This window comes from Pogona vitticeps, chromosome 2 (genome assembly GCF_051106095.1).
Source record: "Pogona vitticeps strain Pit_001003342236 chromosome 2, PviZW2.1, whole genome shotgun sequence".
Classification (NCBI taxonomy): domain Eukaryota; kingdom Metazoa; phylum Chordata; class Lepidosauria; order Squamata; family Agamidae; genus Pogona; species Pogona vitticeps.
In genome coordinates, this window is record NC_135784.1 from 156,777,300 (window position 1) to 156,801,477 (window position 24,178).

At 47.2% G+C, this 24,178-nt stretch overlaps 1 long non-coding RNA gene across 1 annotated transcript; it reads left to right on the forward strand.

Moving 5' to 3' along the window:
- The first annotated feature begins 1,377 nt into the window (after positions 1-1,377).
- On the forward strand, positions 1,378-21,901 carry LOC140704622 (uncharacterized). Its single transcript, XR_013541557.1, has 5 exons — positions 1,378-1,537; positions 14,822-15,017; positions 19,182-19,921; positions 20,931-21,277; positions 21,627-21,901. It is a non-coding gene; the product is annotated as an uncharacterized LOC140704622 (long non-coding RNA).
- The last annotated feature ends 2,277 nt before the right edge of the window (positions 21,902-24,178 follow it).

The window sequence follows — 24,178 nt, forward strand, 5'->3', positions numbered from 1 at the left end:
GTAAAGTCCAACTGTTCCAGCTAAAATAGGCCCACCGCATCAACTAACTTTACATAAATGCTGATTTAATAGTCTACTTTAATTGAGACTAGCAACCAGATTTAGACCTTTGATTACAGGATGGAGGGGCTGCTATGGAAGAGGTCTCCCTGGTGTAGGCATCTGGCTGCAGAGCCAGATGTGGGGGGGAGCGATGGATTTCCCCAAGGTGCCTCCTTGACAGGAATTGGACACAATGATCCAAACAGACCCTTCCAGCTCTGCAGTTCGATGATGAGGATGATGACAATGGGAGCAGCCGTGTCAAATTACCCGGCACCCATTGGGACAGGGAAGGCCAGACGGAGATGTTGGGTAGAGCAGAAAAGCAAAGGGTGCCCACAGCCCGCCAGGTTATTCTGGCACACGAGGGAGAACTTCCCACCAGCCCATTTCCTCAGCTTTAGCACAACCTCCCCCCTTGCCTCCAAAGAGAGGATCGTAATAAAAAGAAATCCTGGACAATTTGCTCCCTTTCAGTCATCTATAATCGGCTGGAGAGGATGGCTGCCGACTCTGCCCAAGGGTAGCGCTGGTATGGGGTGGGAAAGCAGAAGAAACTTTTGTGTATGCTTGCAACTTTAATCAGAAAGGGATATTTATTAAAAGCAATCTTGCACAGTCTCGGCAGTCTCTCAGACGTACAGAGGGGAAAGCTCCGCGCGTGGGGCCACCCACTTTTCCCATGACAGACTGGCGTCTGGTCACCGAGGGAGATGTATGCCTGTCCCACCAAAGCGGGCATCCCTGGGGGTTTCATTTTGTCCTCAGGCGTGCAGGCGTCCTGAGCGGCCAACATATACAGCCAGGACGGGTTTTGCAATCCTCCGATTCCCAAGCAGGATCTGGCTGGGTGGTGGCGTCTTCCTCCGGGTGGGACGGGGAGGAGGCGGACCGGGAGGGAGAAGGTGGCGGCGAGCATTTCTGGCGGAGGCAGCAAGACACCCATTATTCCGGCCGTTAACTCTAAATCCCAATGGGCCCGCCAGGCTGTTTGATCGCCTCCCCCCCCCACGCCCCCACCGGCCCCATTGTTTGCCTTGCATCCTGAGCAGAGGCTCGGAATATGGAGGGAAGAGCCCCAGAGTCCTTGCCTCCCCTCCCCGCTCCCTCGCAATTGAACTCCAACCCCGGGAGCTGCTAATTGAGTCCTTTCATTACGGCGGGGGAGGAGATGTGAAACACGAGGTGGGAAGGCGAGGCGGCTCCACCGATTTGGCACGCTTGCTTTCTCTGTGTGTGTGTTTGTGTGTGTGTAAAACTAGGCGGGACTCAGCACACAGGGGTTGCAGGCGATTCCCTGGGGTGTTGGAAGCGAGGGGAAGGGCTGTCTGATCCGAGGAATGGGGGGGGGGGAAACGACGCGCTTTATAGAGTGGATTCCCGTGGCTCGGCTCCACACTGAAATATTGTCCTCCGTCTCCATGACATAAACACCGGGGCAGGCCTGTGATGCTGGCGCCAACTTCGGCTTGGGGGGAATGTGAATGGAAAAGAGGTATGCGCGGGGGGGGGGGGGGAAGAGTCTGATAGGCAAAGAAAAGCAGGAGGAGGAGAAAGGCGGGATTTGGGGGGGGGGGAGAGAGAAAGAGGGAATCCTACAGTCATTAGAAAGAAGTCCCTCCTGTCAGTCTCTCCCCGCCGATCGCGCGCTTTTTTCGCCGTCGTTTTGCTTTGACGAGGTGAACTTCAACGGAGCAAATGTTGGGATTTTGTCCCCGATTAAGTTACTGGCCGATCTGCCCAGGGGCCGTTGATGGGATAATAACTGGAGGAAAACCTTTTCAGGGGAGGGCTGAGTCCTCCCCGCGTCTCGCCCCTGGACTGGCCCTCCCTTCGGAATCGCAAGGAGAACACGTCCCGGAGCCTGGTCTCGGGCGGGAGACGGTGGGAGACGAAGCCGGCGGCTAGGGGCTTGGGCTGCCGCCAGAGCCAGCCCCAGGGGACGGTCCTTCAGGGCAGAGTGTGGATAAAAGCGAGGTTACACCTGATATTACACCCAAAGTCGATTTCAAATGGAAACTGGGACTTCTAATGGGCTCCTTCTTGGGACTACAGGTCCCAGCATCCGCTGACTATGCTGGCTGGAGATCCCGGAAACTGTCCAGGAAAAAAAAAGGAACTGTTCTAAATCCAGGAAATATCTTTGCCTGCAATGTTCATTTGCCCCTAATGGGTGGCATTGCCTTCAGCTAAACAACACTTTCAACAATGAAAAATCAGTACATATAATGACAGGCCTAGATCGACAAGGAAGCCAAGTTTCTAAAGAGTTTCTAGAGTCTCTCTCCAATCCCATACCTAAAACATTCAGACAATCCTACCTGTAGATGGCCTCAGGAAAAAAAAATACCAGCAGAAGCCTGAAGATGGATAGATACACTCAGCAGCCACTGACTAATGCATGATAAATAAAATATGGGCATGATGTCTATGCATAAAATCACGCCTTTTAAACAGGCATAGGCTGGTTGTGATTGGACTTAATCCGGCACTAGGAACCTTTTGCCAGAGTCACCGGAAGAAGCAAAGGCCGGATACGACGTTTCCTGTAGTTCTCTTGGAGATGAGATAAATCTGGGCTATACCTCAAAAAGTTATTTGTACATCATCATCATCTTAGAACTGCAGTGCTGGTGGGGACCCTAGGGATCATTGAGTCCAGCCCCTGTCAAGGAGGCACAATAGGGAATGGAGCTCCCACCCTCTGGCCGTGCAGCCAGATGCCTATGGGACCCTTGTACTACTATATGTTGGCATCCTCTGTTGGTTGATCTGGAGAAATAATAGCAGTAAAGCAAACAGGCAGGCCGAGTAGCTGACACAGTTTCCTCTGCACGAGGGAGAGGCCGACTTCAGGGCTTCTGAGATCTAATCTACCCATCCTTCAGATGTTCTGTCCAAATCCACCTAGAGCGAAAAGGGGGGGTAGGGATAAAGAGAGACGCCACCTGCCCACCCTCGTCCACCTGGAAATCTCTCAGACCTTTCTGTAATAGGTAGGCTCGTAGTTGTGCCTGTGAGCATGTTCAGCGGAACTCACACCAGTTCCAGGATCAGGAGCACTGATAATAAAGATCTATGTTACTTCCAGATAAGATGGGAATATAAAGAAAAGGTGCATCTACACATGCACACTGTCTTTTTGGCCCTATCTGGATTCAGTCATAATACCTGAAGAAAGGGCTAGAGTGGCTATTCTGCAATGATACCTATGTGCCATCATGTTGATTCAGGGTTTTCTACATAAAGAATATACAGAAGTGGTTGGCCATTCCTTTTTTTCTGGGGGCACCCTAGGACTGCACAACTTGCCCAAGGCTAGTTGTCTCTTCTTCTGAGAGACACGGTAGGGAACTGAACTCCTAGACTCTGGCTCCACAGCAGGTACACAACTCACAGAACTAGCCAGCCAGCCAAATACTATCTACTGTACCAGAACCCAGAGAACCACCAGCTGGAGTCTGGGGCAACAGATATATGCTTAGAATTAATGAATCGGTTGCCGGGAATTTGAACCCCCACCAGATAGGGATCTGCAGGGAACGTCCCTTCATGGGTCAGAATCTATTCATTTATCCAGAGTTAAATTAATAAATAATCCAGCAGGTTAGGTTTGGAAGCCTATAGCACCAACTTCTAAAGAAAAGTAGGCTTCCTGTCACGGCTGGTGTAACAGATACAGTATCTCCCATTGAGCACACTTCTGAAAACTGCAACTCCCATATTTCTGTCAGCCATGTGAGTTTCAAGGGCCATAGAGCCCACGCAGAAAAATCATATACAGGGCAAGAACACAGGGAGCTGTGAATTATGTGAAAGTGGGTAGAATTCTCCGTTCTCTCCCATTCTTGCTTCTGTGCTCTGAACAGCAGTCTTCCACAAAACAGAAATGTGGGATTCTGGGGAGCTGACATCTCCCCACATACACACACAGAATTAAAGTGTTATAATGCAAGGTGGGTGGGTGTGCCAATATTTCAGTATTGATGAATAAATACACTCAAGAGGTAACTCTAGATACAAAGAAAATAATAGTAGTTACGAGGGGCAGTGGGACAAAGACTCCCTTTCTCTTGAAAGGGATGAGAAGAGGCTGGATCAAAAGCTCTGGTTTACTACAGTCATGCTTCATTAGGGGGAACAAGGAGGGGAGGGGATGCCCTGGCTCCTACGTGACCAGCTTGCCAGAAGGGGCACACTGTCTCCCTCGGGCTGAAAATGTCTGCTGGCCCAGACAAGTCCAGAGGTAGACGGCAGAGCCCCCCCCCCCGATTCTCAATGTATGGAGAACACCATCCACATGACAAGATCTGTGTGCCCACCTGCCAGGGATGGCTGGTGCCCGTGTGGTTGTTGGTGCAGAAGGAACTGTGCAGTTGTAGGGATCCAGGGGTGATGAGCAGCAGTGTGTAGGAAATATGTATGCACACAGAGGGAGAGAGGCATAGAAGCCCAGGGATATATATACACTCAGTAGCAAAGGAAGAAACGGTGGAGCCACCAGCCTCTCTGCCTCTGGTAAAGAGGCTGGAAAGTATGGGCAGGTTGGCTGGCTGAGTGGGTGACATCTTGCTGCCATTCCGCCTGCCCCCGCGGCATTTGTTCCCTGTATAATGATAGATTTGGCCCTGCTTTGTATATATTCCCATCATGCAATTCATCATGTTTTCAGATAAATGGGATATTAGGATGAGCTGTACATATGAACGACATCACTTGCAGGTTCATTGAGTGAGCCAGAAATAACTTCCCTGAGGAAGCACCATGAAAGGGGGGGGGCAGCCCTGCCTGAGGAATTCTCCTTTCTTCAACCAGTCCATCAAGCGGGTGTTTTTTTTTAATGCAAGCTATAACTTTGGTGGGCTCCTTTAAAAGACTGCCATAGCCCCCTTGTTTCCTGCTTCATCTGGAATTTAAAGATACATTGAGGATATCCAGGCCATGGCCTGACAAATTCCTGGCACCTGTTTATCTTACTGAATGGCTGTATTTAATGTAGCTAAAGGTACAATCCATAGGTGGTCTGATCCAGCATACTAATAATTCAATTGGCTTATAGATAAAAGAAGTTCAAACTTACATTTACAACCTCCCTCCCTTCCCCCATTTCAATGCCATGAAAGAAAAATGCAATCCAATCCTTAAAAATAAAGACATGATTCTTCAACAACTTGTTATAGTACAAGTGTAGGGGAAGAGCTTTAAATAATCTCTAAAAAGAAAGGTTACTTACCTGTAACGATGGTTCTTCAAGTGGTCATTCTGTGAATTCACACAAAGGGTTAATACCAGCGCCAGCGTTGGGCCTCTCGGAACGTTTTCTAGCTGCAAGAGAAAAGTAACAATGTTTAGGACTACCCCTACTGCGCACGCCCAGCCTAACCGTCCCTCAGTTCCATTTGTCCGCCATAGGCCCTCGAGTCATAGAGATGCCAGTGACAGACAGACAGAGGGGAGGCCGGGCGGGATTGTGTGAATTCACAGAATGACCACTTGAAGAACCATCGTTACAGGTAAGTAACCTTTCTTTCTTCATCGTGGTCTTCTGTGAATGCACACAAAGGGTGATTAGCACGCTTACTAACCGGATGGTGGGCTGTCACTGAAGAGCCGATGCTAGCACTGCCCTCCCGAATCTGGTCTCCTCTTTTGCCCTCACGTCCAACCTATAGTGGGTTATGAAGGTAGAGGCATTGGACCATGTAGCGGACCGGCAGATGTCGGGCAGGTCAACGCCGCGGAGTAAGGCAGTCGACGAGGCTACAGCCCGGGTAGAATGGGCTTTAAGTCCTTGTGGAGGATCTCTGTGGTTGAGCTCGTAGGCGAGGGCGATGGTCGATACGAGCCACCGAGAGAGCGTGGACGGCGAGGCCGGGCAGCCCTTCTTTGGGCCAAAGTAACAGAGAAAGAGTCTGTTGGCCAGGCGAAAGTCTTTGGTCCTGGACACATAGAAGGCTAAGGACCGTCGAACATCAAGCATGTGGAGCATGCGTTCAACGTCAGTAGTCGGAGACGGAAACAAAGTTGGCAGGATAAGCGGTTGATTGACGTGGAAGTCGGAGACCACCTTCGGAAGAAAGGAGACGTCCAGGTAAAGCATAACCTTGTCCTTAAAAAATTGGAGAAAAGGTTGGTCATGACGGAGAGCTGCCAGCTCGCTAGCTCGACGGGCAGAGGTAATAGCTACCAGGAATAGCGTTTTTAAAGAAAGCATCTTGACGTCACAGGTAGCCATGGGTTCAAATGGGGGTCTGGATAGGGCATGCAGAACCAAATGTAGGGACCACTGAGGGAGTGGAGGACGAACGGGAGGTCGGAGGTTAGAGAGACCCTTCAAAAACATCCTGACAGTGGGATGGGAGAAAAAGCGGGAAGAGGGAGAAGCTCTGGGCTGGAAGAAGACAACCGCAGCCAGGTACACCTTGATAGTAGAGATAGACAGGTGGAAATCGAAGAGGTAACGGAGATACTGCAGAAGTGTAGACAGAGACACAGGGGAAGAGGCGAGATCCCTCTGCTGGGTAAATTTCAGAAAGCTTTTCCACTTGTAGGCATACAAGCGAGACGTGGAGGGCTTGATGGCGTTGGTCAAGACCTCCTGAATTTCTGGACGATCCTCCACGCCGTCAGATGGAGCGTGTCGAGGTCGGGGTGAAGGACTTCGCCTGCTTCCTGGGTCAGTAGGTCCGGCCACATCGGAAGGGTTACTGAGTCCACAGCCATGCTGACTAGAGTGGGGAACCACACTTGGCGAGGCCAAAAGGGTGCAATGAAAATGGCCGGAGTCATTGAACGTCGGAGTTTGATCAAGGATCTCTGTATCAACGGGATCGGTGGAAATATGTACAAGAGACCCTGGTTCCATGGAATCATGAATGCGTCGCCGAGCGAGTGGTGACCGAGACCTGCCCGGGACGCATACCGGGAGCATTTTGCGTTGTGAGGGGATGCGAACACGTCCAGCACTGGGGTCCCCCATTGGCGGCAAAGGTCCTGGAAGACCAGAGGGTTCAGCTCCCATTCGTGAGTCTGATAATGAAGCCTGCTCAGAGTGTCCGCAAGTGTGTTGTCCTCCGTGGCTACATGGATGGCCACTGGATAGATATGATGACGGTAACACCATTCCCAAAGGAGGATGGAGAGATACAGGAGTGAATGAGAGCGGGTTCCTCCCTGCTTGTTGACATAATGCATTGTGGTAGTGTTGTCCGTCACCAGCTGAACTCCGCGGCCGTGCAGGAGAGGAAGGAAGGACTTGAAAGCCTTGATAACCGCCAGCAGTTCCAGGTGATTGATGTGGAACATGGCTTCCTGTGGCGTCCAGAGGGCGTGAATGGAGCGACGCCCGCAGTGCGCCCCCCAGCCGGACGGACTGGCGTCCGTTGTAACTTGAACGGTGAGACGGAGTGGACGAAAGGGCCGGCCAACCGTGAGATGGGGTGTGTACATCCACCACTGGAGCTGTCTGGTGAGCTCCGGGGTGACACGAAGTCGTTTCCTTTGACTGTCCATCATGGGGTCGAAAAGGGTGAGAAACCAAGATTGGAGCGACCGGAGTTTGAGGCGAGCGTGCGCGAGCGCCGGCGTCGTAGACGACATCAGGCCGAGGAGGTGTTGGGCGTGGTGGGCTGTCACCCGAGCACCGGGAAGAAATTTCCTGATGGCTCGTCGAATCTTGTGTATTCTTTCTGGGGGAAGAAAGACTCGACCCTTTACAGCGTCCAAACAGACCCCTATGTATTGAACTGTTTTGGAGGGAATGAGATGAGACTTCTGTTTGTTGACAGTGAGACCGAGATTGGAGAGAAGATACAGGATGAATTTTGTGTCTTTCAGGGATTGCCTTCGCGAGGTGGAGACTACGAGCCAATCGTCCAGGTAAGGGTAAACGTGAATGCCCCTGAGACGAAGGTAAGCTGCCACCGGAGCCATGACCTTGGTGAAGGTCCGGGGAGCTGTGGACAGACCGAATGGTAGGGCCTGGAATTCGTAGACCGTGTCCTGAAAGATGAACCGAAGGAACTTGCGGTGGTCGGGGTGAATAGTGACGTGAAAGTATGCGTCCTTTAGATCTATAAGGACGAACCAGTTGTTCTTTTTCAGCAAGTGCATGATGGACTCTAAGGTGAGCATCCGAAACCGCCTGGGTCGCAGGTAAGTGTTTAGGAGTCTTAGATCGAGGATGGGCCTTATGCCTCCTCCGCTTTTTGAGACAGCGAAGTAGCGAGAGTAAAACCCGCATTGTATGTCGCGAGGTGGTACTGTAGAGATGGCATCTTTTTCCAAGAGAGATGATATTTCTTCCTCTAGTGAGGAATCGAAGGGAGAATGAGTTATGAGACCTAGCGGAGGAGATCTGATAAACTCCAGCTGGTAACCGTGCTGAATAATTTTTAGAGCCCAAGTGTCGTTTGTGATGACAGACCAGTTGTGAAGAAACGGTTGAAGACGGGTGGTAGGTGGTGAATGGGTGAAAACGGGGGGCCGAAAGTCAAAGATACTGTTTTTGTTTCCTGCCAGGTGGCTTAAAGGGTTGGCGGCGATGGGGAGGACGAGGGCGGTATCCCTGATAACCCTGGACAGAAGAAGAGGACTGGCCAGAGCGCTGCTGAGGTAGGTGCTTGTAAGGACGGTATTGCTGGGAAGATTGATACTGTCCATAAGATTTACGCCATTGAGGGCGTCGCTGTCTAGATTGAGTCTGAACAGAATAGGACTTAGCAGTTCTCTTAGCCTTGTGAAGGTCTTCCAAATGGGAGTCGGTCTTTTCGTTGAACAGCCCGGTAGCGTCGAAGGCGAGGCTCTCAACCTTTGACTTGACGTCCTCCATTATGTCAGCAGAACGGAGCCAAGCATGGCGCCGGATAGAGATGGCAGACATGAGGACTCTGGCAGAGATTTCTGCTGCATGTCTGATGGAAAGACGTTCATACTTGGATACCGTCTGAGCTTCCTCATAGGAGTTAAGAAAAGCTTGCCGGGTGTCTTCAGGTATCATTTTCAACCCCGGTAAAAGCTTGAGCCACAACTGTTTGTGATAAGCTCCCAACACAGTTTGATAATTTATGACTCGAAGTAGCAAGGTGACAAGGGAGTAGATTTTCCTGCCGATGAGTTCCAGCTTTTTACCCTCTTTGTCAACTGGGGTAACATGGGCTTTGGCCGAAGGCCTTGAACAGCTTGTCTCAACAATGAGTGAGTTTGGAATGGGATGCTTGAGCAGAAAATGAGTGTCAGCCCCATGAATCTTGTAGAAGTGCTCTGTGCGACGAGGGACATTAGGTGTAGTCGCAGGCTGAGCCCAGAACTCCTTGATGGCCTCCATAACCACAGGCACAAAGGCTATACTGGGGGGAGCGGTACTGTCCCTCTTGATGTCCCCAAAGAACAAGTCCTCTCCCGGAGGGGAAGGGAGATTCAAGTCCAATTTGAGCGTCTTGGCAAGCCTGGACATCATCTGAGAATAAGAAGAAAAAACCTCAGATGGAGAAGGAGCGTGAGTATCGCCAGTATCGGAAAGCACCAGATCACCCGGAGGTAAATCATGCGGTGGCAAGGGTGGGGGTTGCTCCTGATCGGAGTCAGAAGACCGCTCCGTGGACACCTCATCTGGATCAGAGGAGAAGACATCCCTCTTCTTCTTTGGAGGGGGCTTCTCGATGCCGACCTGCGTTGTTGGGGGTCGAACTGGGACCACGGATGGCGCCGAGGTGGAAGGGGCCGGTTGCGGTGGAGGGGCAACCGGTACCGTAGGAGGGTGGTCTTTGGCTCGAATAGCCCGGCGTCGGCGTCGAGGGCGGGTCGACTCCGAAGAAGAAGACACATATATGTACCGGATCTTTTTGCGGTACCGGTCTCGAGATGCGGATGTCGACGACGAAGAAGGAGACCGCGAATGGTCGCGCCGACGTCGATGGTGTTTACGACGCTTAGGGCGGTCGGAATCCGCTGAACGGGAAGAAGAGGACCGACGTCGATGCTTGCTACGACGTCGATGAGAACGGTGCTTCTTCTTAGAGCGTTTACGCTTAGAGGATTTCGAGTCCGAGCGATCGCCAGAGTCGGACTGAGTGGAAGCTCGATGCCTCTTCTTCGATCGTTTCCGTCGAGGAGACTTCGACCTCGAGCGGCCGGAGGAAGGGGACCGACTTGGGGAGCCATGCTTCTCCGTGCGAGAACGTTTGCCTCGAGGAGATTTCGACCTCGAACGCACAGGTGATCGAGGTATCTTCTCTCGAGGGGATCTCGAGTCCGAGTGTACGGACGAGATCGACACGGGAGGCGACCCCTGGCCCGCAGGAAAAGGGCTATGTGGGGCAGAAGCGAGGCCAGTAGTGACAGCGACTAACTGGCTCGGTGTCGGGGAAGACCTTCCCGAAGGCGGTAACACTTCAGTACGTCGAGCAGGAGGAGGCGCGGGTGCCTCGGACGAGGCCCCGAAGCGCCTCGACAACTCCTCAAGAATCGGCGATGGGATGGAACCCGAGCTCGGAGAAAGTGGAATGGATGTCATTTTAAGCTGGGCGGCCGCCTTAGCTTTGGACGATTTCGACGGCTTAGCTTTCGGAGCCGGAGGCTCAGGGTTCGAAGCAGGAGCGGCCGATTTCGACGACGCGGATTTTTTCGACATTTTGGAAACTTTAGAGACGACTGACTGAACAGGAGCTGCTCGAGAAGTGGAAGCCATTTCCCCCTCCGAGGGCGCCGTGGAAGACAACGTTGATTCCCACAGATGAAGTTTAAGGCGCTGTTGGCGAGCCTTGAGAGCGGCTTTAGTGAAGGCTTTGCAGTGTGGGCAAGCTTTAGGATTGTGCGACTCCCCCAAACAATACAGGCAAGTATCGTGGCCGTCCTGATGGGGAATTTTGCGGTCGCACACCACACACCTGCTGAACGGCCCGGAAGGGGACATAGGGCAGTAAGGAAACCGAAACGACAAGTCCAAGGATAAGGCAGAGCAGTCCGAAATCAGTCCGAGTAAAGCCAGAAAAATACACTGGGTCGTCAAGTTGAAGGGAAAAAGCGCTAGGGTAGTCCGTGAGCGAAGCTGAGGTCAAAAGCCAAAAATCAGATAGATAGATCGCAATAACGCAGCTAAGACGAGAGGCTCCAAACCGCTAGGCGGAAAAATGGAACTGAGGGACGGTTAGGCTGGGCGTGCGCAGTAGGGGTAGTCCTAAACATTGTTACTTTTCTCTTGCAGCTAGAAAACGTTCCGAGAGGCCCAACGCTGGCGCTGGTATTAACCCTTTGTGTGCATTCACAGAAGACCACGATGAAGAACTATAGATTTACATGAGACTACTTTATTGGTTTACAGTATTCTTTACCAAAACAGTAACCCAAGATGTGTGTGTCTCAGAACAGATTTTGTCTCTTGTTTCACCAACAGAAAGGCATCTAAAATTCCTGGATCAAATTCTTGTAGAAATTCTGAAACCCTTTCAGGTTTTAGGCCCTAGTCTCCAATCTTACTGAGCCATCTTATAAAGATATGCTGAAAAAAACAACAACTGTAGAGTGGGGATTGCTAACACGTGTTGGCACCAATGCATTTTTTTAAGAAAAAGAAGGACAGGCGAAAGAGAGAAACAGAGAGAATAATCTAATAATAATGTTATAATTGCAAAACTGATAGGGACTCCATGGATCGTCAAGTCCAGCCCCTGTAAAGGAGGAATAATGGGTAAGTCAATTCCCAACCTCTGGCTGCACATCCAGATACGTACCTAAAACACTAAGTTAATTATCCAGCATTGCCTTGTTCAATCAGCCACCTGTCCATTATACAAGGAGATCAGAACATCCATAAAACCCAAACAGGTGCCTACAGAGTGGTGTGAGGTAGAAATTGTTGCCAGCATCAGAGTTGTGAAGTATTATCGCTTAACTGAGTATTACTGGTTAACTGAGACTTGATCAGTTAATCATTTTCAGAGGACTTTGTTGGAGGGAGTTTGAAGGTTCCATACTGTTGCCCCCAATTCTTTGAGCCTTAATTCTCTCTGTCATGCTTGACCAATAGAAGGCAATCATCCCATGCAGAAAAAGAACATGGTGATTGAGTTCAATTTATTCTTGTAGTCTTCCCTCCATGTGTCCAAGGTGCCATTTGCATAGGAGCCCTTAGACAAAGAAATAGAGACTCCCTATACACAATTCATATGTTCTCTTTCTGTACAGAATGAGCACAGGGAGGTAGAGTGTATTCACCTGTATATGTAACAGGGCCACGATGAAGGAGATCATGCCAGCATGTTTCACACAACCGATCTTTAGTGGCAGGTATGAGTTGAGAAGGCCTGTCCCCAAAGGCAGATTTTTGTGATATACAGTAGTCTGCTTCTAGCCACCTTAGGCACTAGCTTCACGGTGAAAGAAATATATTCCAAATATGAATCCTAGTGGCAATCTATGCATGCATAGTTGAAACTGGGTAAGCATGACATCCTTCTGACTGGCTGTTCCCTTTATAGCTGAAATGAAGACACATTGCCTTCCTATGTGAACTACCACTCATTAACAAGATGCTGGTCACATTCCGTACAGCTGAATGCATGTCATCTTCCTGTTTCTGTGCCTGTTGTTTGAATAGGGTGTGTGACCAAGAATACAACAAGTACTGCATTAATTATCAGCAATTTGCTGCTGCAATCTATGCAATTTCACTTACCCATAAAATGCCAATTACGATTCCGGCCACATAGAAAGCAAAAAATGAATCTTCTTTTTGCTGACTCTTGATGTTTCTTTCTGAATGTGTTTCTGTCTGTCTCTGTGTGTTGCGCTGGAGGTGACCCCCTCCTCCCCCCACTTTGTGTTCCTTTTCTTGGCCAAGTGGAGCTTTGTCCAAGGAAATACTAACATGGCTGATTTATTGCAGAAGATACCGCTGGGAGAGACAGGCAGACGGAGAGGGTTAAGTCCCACATGTATGATATATAGAATGAAGTGGAGAGGTATAAACACCTTGCCCCCCCCCCGCTCCCCTTTCCACACAAGCACACAAAAGAGAAACACTCCATTCTTGTCTCTGGCTGGCTTGCTATGAGGTGCCCTCATAAAAACAAAGATAAACAGTTCATCAGGAGATGAATGTACAAATGCAGTTCTCAAGACAAAAGTCTCCACCTTTTGGGGGAAAGGACTCGGAGTCTGGAGAGCATTGTAGAATTTTTTAAAAAACCAACCCAGTGACAATATAACACTTTGGGATGGGGTGGGTAGAAGGATCAGCAACAGACAACCTTCCCATATCTCGGCCGTCGAACATCTGTGATATAAACACAGCCCAAAAGTGATACTACAATTTGTACATCCTGGAGTTGCTTCAAAAAAGAAGGAAGGGTGCAAAGGTCTCCTTGAAGCCAAAGGGACCTAAGCCCCAGATATATTTTTCAACTAACGAGATCCAGAACATAAAGGAAACAGCTCCAAGTATAGACTCTTAAAAACCCTAAAGCAAGGTGGCAGAGGTCCTTCTCCACCTCCTTCTGTCAAATCTTCATGAAAATTACTGATGTAATTTATGCAGGCTCAGGAAGAAAAGAAATCCTTTATCATGGTTGTTGTGGGTTTCTTGGGCTCTTTGGCCATGTTCTGAAGGTTGTTCTTCCTAACATTTCGCCAGTCTCTGTGGCCGGCATCTTCAGAGGACAGCACTCTTGTGCTCTGGTGTAGCTTGCTTGGGAGTTGAGTATTTATGGCTGTGAGATAGGCTTTTGTCCTTTTCAGGAGATGGGTGATTAGTGTGTCTTGTTGTGGGTGTATTGTTGTGATAAGGAGAGATTATCTGTCACTGTGGTTGATGGGTGTCATTAGCTGGTCTTTTGTGTGTAGTGATCCCCAGTCCTTGTGGCTGGGTAGAGTTCGTTGACCTTTTGCACGCTGTATTTTTCAGAGCTGGGAGCCAAGTTTTGTTGAGTTTCAAACTTTCCTCTCTTTTGGTGTGATCTCATGGTTGATGTCAGTGGTAGTGATTGGAGAGTTGTATAAGCCGGTACCGATTGTTGTTCCATATCAGAGGGTGGGGGAGGAGGGCCCTGTAAGTTGTAGCAATGTGGAGGGAGGTATGGTGTTTTGACTGTTTTGTACATTTCGGTGGAACCTGAACTTCTGGTAACTGGAGAGGCCTTTTGAGTTCAGATTTTGTCGGCATCGAAGACTGAGGGGTCGATACTGTGTAAGTGGAAACTGATCGGGGTCGATGTTGTGGTGGCGATGGTGACAGGGAAGGTGAATACCATGATGGGGAGGCATATCAAACTCTCCTGGGCTCATCATAGTAAGCCTGTTCAGCAAATGCTTCTGCATAATAAGGATCATAATGATGATGCCTGTCTCTAAAGTCATTTCTGGTATGGTATTGAAGCGGTTCAGGGTAATAATATATGTCTCTATGTGAAGGGGCATATTGGATCGGAGAGACATGTCGTCTTTTCTTCTGATTCTTGTGGGGGGAATGATGGGATGACTCCGATTCTGAAGGCTGAACAGGTCTCGCCCGCCCTGATGAACAAGGGCTTGAATGGGCCAAGGCCGGGCTGGATTGCACATCAGCCGGGGACAGGCCTGTACTGGGTGACAGACTAGCAATAGAAGCTGTAGCCTGGGCCAGTGTCAGAGTAGGATCATCCCTGTCTGAAGCTGAAACAGGGGCCTCTCGAGATGATTCTTCTAGAATGGGTGATGGAATCATTGGTTGAGGAGGGTCAATTTGAGTGGATTTTGTCATTTTCTTTGGGGGTTTTTATCTTGACTTTATCCTTCTTCTTTTTAGATGTCTCGTCAGAATGGGTCGGAACTCTGGAGATGGGATTCAAGCCCAACTTTGAAGATGGATCCAAAAGTTCTTTTTGATGAGATGGAACGGGTGTCATGCTTGATATGGAGCAAGCCATTTCAGAGCGAGCTGTCTCTTTAGGAGTTGGCAACGTCATCGGGTTCATGGTCAGATTGAGGGACCATTCCCAAAGGTAAGATTGTAATTGTTGTAATCGTAATTTGAGCGCTGGTTTTGGTGAGTTTTTTACACTCAGGGCACGAGTGGGTCTGATGTTGTTCTCCCAGACAAAATAAACAACAATCGTGCCCATCTGTTAGCTGTATTTTGTTGGTGCAAAGGACGCACCATTTGAATGGTCCTGGGGGGCATAAAAATAGGGGAAGAAGGAGAAACCGGCCATTGGGGGGGGGGAGAAAAAATGCAGGAAGAGAAAAAACTTCAAATGTGGAAAAACAGTTGATAATCACAGGGGAACCTAAAAGAAAATTGATTGGAATCTATTATAGAATGATTAGGAAGATTGAAATACTCACTGTGTATTGCTCTAACTTTCCAAAATACATCCTACTGAAGTGGCAGTAAAAAGGAACTGATGAGACTTTGGGAGGGCGGAGCATGTGCTCCACGGGGGAACGTCTCATTATCACATTTTTAAGCACTAGAAACTTCCAAAACGTCCTGCGCAGGTGCAGAATAACCCAATTGTGTGCATTCACAGAGGCCATGAAGAATAAGCATCGTTACCCACATTTATTGTTCACTGGGATGAAATATGTACACCTAAGAGAAACGTTATGTATGATTCTTGAAATGAAATCACAATTACCATTATCTGCTTATTTACAGTATAACCTCATCTACCATGTACACTGCCTTGCAACAAAGCAGATTCAAATACACCAGAGAGAAGTTAAGACTGCTAACACTGTAAGGATAAATGTTGCCTTCCAAAACAGGAAGCCGGAATGATTAAACAAAATCTGCCAGTTTAAGACCTGAGTGAAGCCTATTTCATGCTGGCTCATGTTGCATAAAACCAGGAAATTGGTTTTTGTGTAGACTGTGTATTTGCTGGAGGGTTGTTTTGAAATTTCACAGCTAATACTCCTTGGACACCTCTTGTGTCTCTGGCTGAAGAGCTTCTTGGGTTGTTGTTCATTTTGACTGCATCCTTACTTCAGTCTTCCCAGGACTCAACTTTTGCTCAACTCTGAAGCATCTGTCATTCGAGCTGGGCTTCAGAATATGTATTATTTATTTGCCATTTATCACTGTTGCTGCAGATTCCCTGCCAACCCTCCATCTATCTCTGCCTATGTTATAAGACATAACCTTAAACTCTTCTATAACTTTCATAGGGGGACACCCCCCTCTTGCTTAACCATTAGTTACTTGGCAACCTCTTTCCTGCAAGCTGTCCACCCACCTTCCAGACATTTTGGACTACAGCTCTCACGCAGCTTGGCCAGCAACTAGGTTGGCTGGTGGTAATGGGAGCTATAGTATGTCAAAGCTGCCCTTCTTCATTTGTGTCACAAGCAATCCTAAAGGTGCTTTCGGAGTGAAAGGATCAATCGACAGAATGATCTCATTGACTCGGCCAATGGTTCCCAGCCTTGGATCCCCAGACATTCCTGGACTGAAACTCCCAGAAACTTTCACCACTAACTGTGCTGGGCAGAATTTGTGGGAGTTGCAGTCCAAGAACACCTGGGGGCCCAATGTTGGGAACCAGTGGCCTAGGAGATGCCCAAATGGCCCACATTCTTCAGGGAGGCTCCTTGCGTGTCTCCCGTATCCCAATAGATATCCCCACCTTGTTCTTCAACTACAGTGCAAAACCCCTCCAAGGACCTGAGTTAAAACTCTGCTGACTCTCTGTGTGTGTCCTGAGCTATCCACCGCCGAGTCCCCACTCACCCACCCACTCCACCAAATGGGGATTACACCACTGGAATGACGAATGAAGAATTTGGGACCTTCTTCTCAGTTAGGTGCCTCCCAAACTCAGTGCCCCCTTTCCTTGAGAACAAGACTGGATTTAACTCAGCTATTTAGTTCAAATGGCACTCCAGCAGTTGGACTACTTTGATGGTGAAGGTTGCCTCTGAAACACATAAACACAGGGCACTGCCTCCTCAGAGTAAAACCTCTATCCCATTGTTAAAAGGTGGCATGAACCTCCATCTGCAAGAGCCAGCTGACAAAGGCCAGATCTACACCAGAGATATAAAGGGCTGTTGGGCGCCCAATGTCAGTCCTTCACATGATGCACACAAATAATGTGGCATGACTCTTCATTGCTCCATGTTTTCCTGCTGTGCGTGTGGTTAACTTCCTGAGCATGCTTAGTGCTGCTGCAGCAAAAGCAGCATAGTCAAAATCAGGTGTAGATCTTGTCAATGAGAGCAAATTATCTTACCATTTCCTCTGGAATCTTGTGAGGTCATTTCCTGTTCTCTCTTTTTTTTGTCATAATCACTTGCAGCAGGAATGGGGAAAGAGCAACCCCCCTCCCCCAGGCTGTTCCCATGGCCCTCAGCCCTCCTGCAGCAACTGAAAAGCTGCTTCCAGAAGCCTCCAGGAGTTCCAAATCACCATCTAAATAGTCACAGGGCACTGTTTAGCACCCCCAAAACTCATTTTTCAAAACTAGGACTGTACGCCTCAACACTACAGTTTATTTCCATGTGCCCCCCATTACTGAGCCTTTTTTTGGCAGTCTTTGTGGCCCTCAGGGGTCCCTGGCCAAAACACTGGCCCCTGGGCACATTAAAGTTGTCCATGCCTGCCTTGTAGGTATTCAGTCCAGATCGGGGGGGGGGGAGCATGACAATGTCTAAGCAAATGGTGTTTTACCCTCTCTTATTTCACAGCCTAGTCCAAGACTTCAAGAAGGCTCTAAATTGTGGAAGTCCCCCTCTATGTTATGGTTTTGATAAAGGCACGGAAACATATTTCATAGAAGAAGCATTGGAGCCACTCCAGAAAGCAGGATAAAAATTCACTCCTCATTATTAAACATTTGCTATTCCTTAATTCTGTCCCACAGAATGGGGGCGGGTGAGGGGAAGCGAGACGGCAAGCAGAGGAAGAAACTGAGACAGATAATTTCAGTAACAAACAGATGTGAATAGAAAAGGAGCCATCTATTAATTAACGATCAATGGTAAAAAAAGGTCTTTGCCCATCAATCCTGACTCTGAAGTTTGAAGATTCAGACTCGATTATTGAGTGACCTTTTCAGGGAAATGACAGCTGGCCCTCAGGATGTTTGGCTCCCAATTTTAAAACAAGAGGTCAAGAAATGTACTGCAAATGTCTCGACAAGTGTGTCGAAAGAGCAGCCTTAACCCTCTTGTCATTTTGCTTTGTTTACTGAGTAAACATAATTTTTACAACTGTTTATGTTGAAGATCAATAAAACTGAAGTAGAAAGACTTGACTAGCTTCATGCTCCATTCACCTCAGTCCTGCAAGCATTTAATTACACAAGTGGTTTATAAGTAAACAGTCAAGTGTGTCTAATTGTATATCTCTTCACAATCACTTAAGACAGATTAGTTGCCCGTTAGCAACCTTTATCTATCTTTCTTGTCTACATTGGTACTAATACATTTGCTTGTCTTTCATCATGGCTTATATTTTGTGGTGTTGCTATAGTATAATCAATGATTAGCATAGTGTATTTAGTGATTAGTCAGTTATTCATATATGTTCAATTATTTTAATACCTTCCAGTTTAAGAGCTAAGCTAAGCTAAAGCTTCTAATAGCCAAGGTAGACCTTAACAGGAATTACATTAGGCAATGTGACAAAATGTGCTCATTTACAACACTCTCACACCTTTCTTCCAGCTTTCAGGCCCACAAAGACACACAACATTGTCTTGGTCTTGCACCACTTTATGAAGCTCCAGGTCTTATTGCCATCCTCCATCATCCTATGACTTTTTTCTCCCTGCACTGCATTCCTGGGGATAAGAGTGGGAGTTTCTCTGCTGAGAGAATAACAGTGTTTCTAAAATTCAGCCCATTATATCCGTTCATAGCAAGAATATTCACAATACAGAATCAAGGGTTGAAAAGATCAAGCCTACGGTTTCCTGGCTGTGTCTCATCAAAGTCCTTATGTAACACAGGGCTTTAAGGAGTTTGCATTATCAGTTATATAGCCAATTGGTGGGAAGGATATAATCTGTCAGCTTCACATTCTCCTGCATGCAATTTTTAAGCTTCAGACTGTTTCCATCCCAAATATGCAATTCATTATGCTTAGTAAAGTCTTCAAAAAAATTTAAAAAGAAAGAAAGAAAGTTAAATGCTCTCCTTTTTGCACTGACCGAACTCAACAGATAAAGCTATTCTCAGCATTAAAAGGACCATATTGTGCCTGTTGCCATCCACGTGTTAAAGATGAAGCCGGTCAGGAGAAAAAGGAACCATCGGTGCCTAACTCAGCACTCCAGGATCTGAGACTAGAGAGATGAATCTGCCTGTTTTCCGTATCTTCCACATTCAACTATTATCAACCAGAATCTGATGATCTCTCTTACACCATCAGCATAAATTACCACAAGAAGTGAGCTCTGTTTTTGGGGTGGCATGTGCAAAATCATACAACTGCTGCATGGTAATTAAAAACCAAGCCAGTGTCTGAACTCTTGGCAATTAAAATGTATGTTGATGGAATCAACCCCATTGTGGCTAGCTAACAAGATATGGGCCATTTGCTTTTCTTTCCAACATCACATTTTCCTTCTGTCCTGCATATGAAAGCATTTGGGTTGAGGTGGTGGTGGGGAGGCTGTACATTCTTTTTATCCCTAGTAAGACAATACCCAGCGCATGACAAAACAAATGTCTCCATTATTTAAGTTTTGCAAATAATTAAATATGCGGCACCCATCTTCTGTATTCTGTTTCACTCTGTCCCCACCCCGTAGCCAGGACCACTTGAATATAAACCTGTATTTGAATCTTGTACTCCATGCATCAAGAAAAGGGGGAGGGCTGCAGTCTACAAAATATAATAATAATCATCATGTGCCATCAAGTCACTTCTGACTTGCGGATGTTTTAAAGAGCTTTCCAGGTAAGAGAATACTCAGGAGTGGTTTACCCTTCCCTGTTTGTGGACTGTACCCAAGGCTACACAGGCTGGCTCTGCTCACAAGAGGCACAATGGGGAAGTGAACGCCCGAGCTCTCCTTCTGCGGCCAGATACCTAAACCACTGAGCTATCCAGCCAGTAAAGTGCCAAATGCCATTCATCAGTCCTAAAGATACCACAAGATTCCTTGATTTTGCTTCAACAGACTTAACACCTCCTTGGATGCCTGCTTGGAAAATGCATTTGCAGTCTATGTCCCTCACGTACTGACTTTTTGAAACATAAATTTCTGAGATACTTTTGTTTTCTTCATTTTAGGCATATCGTTTTTGTCACAAAAGAGGAATGGCTGCAGTTACTAGTGGCACGGTACATTTTGCTTCACTGAGATCCATTCTCTATCTTATGTGGAATCACAGAATCAAGAATCTGGAACTGGAACTGGAAGCAAAATAGACCCAAGTCTAAGATACTTTATACTTTGAGATTTTACCACCATCACCCAGCAATGTTCAACTACAAAGCAAAGCAAGCTGACCTGCTGCTTGTCCTTGATTAAAGTAGGAGTTGAAATAATTATCTGATATGGATATCTCATTGGTTTAGGTCTCTTCTGTGGACCCAGAGGCTGGGAGTTCGATTCCCCACTTGTGCCTCCTTGACAGTGGCTGGATTCCATGATCCACAGGGTCCCTTCCAGCTCTGCTGCTCTAAGATTGTTATTATATATTTGGACAAACTCATTTAGACAGCATATTTAGATTTATCGTTTAGGAGTGTGTATCCAATGTATTCCAGACCCAAAGCATGTTTTATCCATCTCAGTTGTAACTCCTATATCTCTGAATAATACATCACGAATGAAATTGGCTGTTGTTGTTTTTTTTAAGACAACAGTGGATAAAGTTCTCATTTTTCACTGAGCCACAGAAATATTAGTCAAGAGGTAGCTGCTATGCTCATGTTTTCTAATTCTTTTGATAAAAACCAGGGCTCTAGATCTGCTTGGATTAAACCCAGAATATTTGGATGAGTTGTAAGAAAGAAAGAAAGAAAGAAAGAAAGAAAGAAAGAAAGAAAGAAAGAAAGAAAGAAAGAAGGAAGGAAGGAAGGAAGGAAGGAAGGAAGGAAGGAAGGAAGGAAGGAAGGAAGGAAGGAAGGAAGGAAGGAAGGAAGGAAGGAAGGAAGGAAGGAAGGAAGGAAGGAAGGAAGGAAAGAAAGAAAGAAAGAAAGAAAGAAAGAAAGAAAGAAAGAAAGAAAGAAAGAAAGAAAGAAAGAAAGAAAGAAAGAAAGAGAAAGAAAAAGTTTTAAAAACTGGAAAAGTCATCCTGGCCCAAGGTACACTGCTTCATTCTTAAAAATATAATTACAGCCTAAGTAAGGATGAGGGAAAGAAATCACAGTCAAGAATTGCTCAAGACTACTGCTCTTTCTTCAGAATGAGAACATGAGCATGGATCTAGATAACTCTAAATCAAGAGTCTCAAACAGCATGCTGCAGAGTAGATGTGTGCACTGTCCTTAGGCCTGTATTGTAAACTGGGACTTACTTCCAAGGACATGATAGGGTAGAGCAAAGAGCCCTGGGGCATTCATCGGGCAGAGCAGTAACCCCATCCCCACCCCAAGATCTTTCATATTAAAACCGGCATTCATACAGCTTTAACAAATTCTCTCTTTTTTACAGTGTCAAGCAATTAAAAGTGGAGAAAAGGAATCAAAGATATCAACACCTTATAAGGAAGATGCTGAACCAGTTCCAAAGGAGAAGACTAAAAACTTCATCCCCATGGTATGACCCAAGATCTCTCCTGTGTATGCCACATGCTGGGGGGGGGGGTCTCTTGAGTGAGGTCACCAGGGTGTAATAGTTAGTCTTTACCATTTTTGTATAACCACTAAGTGAGAGACCTCTGTCACTATAGGATACTACCTGGGCTTCACTTTCTCTACATTTCTTCCCATGCCTTTTGAAACCAGGGCTGTACTAGGGCTGAATGTGCATGTGTGTTTGTGCAGACAAACGCCTGCATTCCGGTGTGGATTTTGGGTGGTTTACTTAAGAACATTAAAGTCTGTCTTTCTTCCCCCATAAACGCTGGTTTCTCTTTTCTTGTCCTTGCAGTAGTGTCACTGCCAAAGTAACCTCTGTCTCCTGCTTTTTCTTGGGTTCTCTGGCCTTGATGTGGGCAAACCATTTTGCCAGAAATAATTCAAAGGTGCTGTGTAACCCCTACCCAAAGATGTTTGGTTTTCCCTATTTATAGAAGTGAGGCTTTGCTCTCCCCGGAGATCTAGAACACACAAACACCAGCATAGGCCTGGGCAAGCATTGGCTTGGAAGATTTCCAAAAAGGCACATGGTTGATTGGGCACCAAACTATGTGCCAGCATAGACTGGGCCAGGGGACATCCCTTATGCTCTAATACTAGGTACGATGTTCCAGCACACCATTTAGGGCCATGAGATACTTCCTTTGACAGTATAGTTCGTTTGAGCTGTTCACAGGTCAGAAAGGACAGAGGTACCTATTAAGGTCCCATTTCAACAAAATACTTGACCCCTATGACTGACTTCAACAGATGCTCAGGATTAATCATGTGTAGCTGTCTTTGCTGAAGACAGTGGTGGGTCTGCTATTTAAGAGGAGCAAGTCTAGCATGATGCCATAGCTCTTCTGCTGGCAAAATGACTTCTGCGTGTTTTCTATGCCCATTTACACACACACCCTTTTCTCCTAATGAAACATTTGCAAATGTTTTGGGAGTCGTAGAGACTGTTGACATGACCAAATACTTGATCACCAACACTGAAATGGAGGTGTCACAACTTGAACCCTATTCGGTGCAAGGTGGGAGGGGGTAGGGAAAGAAAAAGGGTACACCCCACTTGCTCCCTAACTATACTTGTTGCTTTCTGTAAATTGGGGCACACATCTCACTATTGGTGCAATGTACTGGTGCAATAGAAATCCAGGCTTCTAAATGCCATGAGAGTCTAGATTATGTTTGCCCACCACCATCTATAGGTGCTATGCCTTTAACTCAAGGAGGGTGACAGAAGGGAAGCGATCCACAAGCACACCCATCCTCAATATCCTTTCTTGCACACTGATTTTACAGTCTGCACACAAATAGAAACCCAGCATTAAGAGTCTTCTCCCTCCTATATGGCCTGTTATGCAGACTTATTGGATGGATTGTTGAGATCCCATCTAGACACTCAAAGTTGCACCGTTGTCTTTCCAAGGAAGGCTACATAACAGTCCTCCAGTTGGCGGAGGGAATGAGAATAAAAACTTGCCTGCACATGCACAGAAAGTAGAAAGAAGTCTATTCTATGACCCTGCCGCTGTCATGTGTCATCATGGCAACTTGGGCAACCCTGACACAGCTTTTGAGGGATATAAGATATTCAAGGGGTGGCCTGCCATTGTCACCCCCTGCAGGGATGTTTCCAGGGCTAAGCAAAGATCTGAACCCAGGTCTCCTGAGGCCTAGTTAAGTTCTCCGTCCACTGTTCTCCACGGACTCTCATCCTAGGACCTGTGCATGCTACTTTTCTGTATGTGGAGCGATTTCACAAGAAAAGCACTCCATCAGGCATTCTGAAGGGGTACATTTTGTGCCAAAGAGAGCCAGAGGTAAAATTCAGAAACAACGGTGTGATTCTGCCACAAAAAAATTCTAGTGTGATTTTCTGTTCCAGCTCTTCTAAGTGTCTTTGATTTATACCGAGACCAACTGTCCTGACAAGAGTGGGCATCATCACTGTTCTTCCTAGAACTAAGGGTTTCTGGGGTGATATTGGATCATGATAGAATCCTTCCACATTGGCATGGGTGGTTTCTGCTAGGGTGAGGGCGTCAAAGGTCCAGGCCCAGTAAAGTACTTCAGAAAACAAAGTCTCTGCGGCTCAGACCACCTTGAAGGCCACTTACCTTTCCTTAGGTCTGCATAACAACTTTGCTCTGAGAATTCTCCAGATTCCCACCTCCCTGTCAACTATCACTGGGTGAAGAAGAAGAAAAAACTACTACAAACAGGGGGAACTGAGTGAAATTGGCAGCTTTTGTTCAGGATAGATGAAGCTTGACCAAGTTTAGACAAACAGGTGCTCATTTTCCATGCCCGTAGCCTAGACATTCTAAGCTTCAAAAGGAGCAAAGCACAAGCAACGTTGTTTTCTTGCTCTAGAATTTGATGAAATGCACAGATAAGGTTGTGCCTTCTGAGCTG